Consider the following 382-nt stretch of genomic DNA (forward strand, 5'->3'; position numbering starts at 1 on the left):
AAGCCACTCTCCATCATTTATCAGCAGTCCTGGATAACAGGGGAGGTCCCAGATGACTGGGAGGTTGGCAAATGTGACGCCTATCTTCAAGAAGGGCCAGAAGGAGGATCTGGGGAACTATAGACCTGTCAGCCTGACCTTGGTACTGGGAAGATTATGGAGCGGTTTGTCTTGAGTGTGCTCACCAGGCATATAGAGGACAATCAGGGGGTCAGGCCCAGTCAGCATGGGTTCATGAAAGGCAGGTCTTGCCTAACTAACCTGATTTCCTTCTATGACCCGGAGACTCGCCTGGTAGATGAGGCTGTGGATATTGTCTACCTGGACTTCAGCAAAGCCTTCGACACAGTCTCCCACAGCATTCTCCTGGAGAAGCTGGTGG

This window comes from Egretta garzetta, unplaced genomic scaffold (assembly GCF_000687185.1).
Source record: "Egretta garzetta isolate BGI_Z169 unplaced genomic scaffold, ASM68718v1 scaffold175, whole genome shotgun sequence".
Classification (NCBI taxonomy): domain Eukaryota; kingdom Metazoa; phylum Chordata; class Aves; order Pelecaniformes; family Ardeidae; genus Egretta; species Egretta garzetta.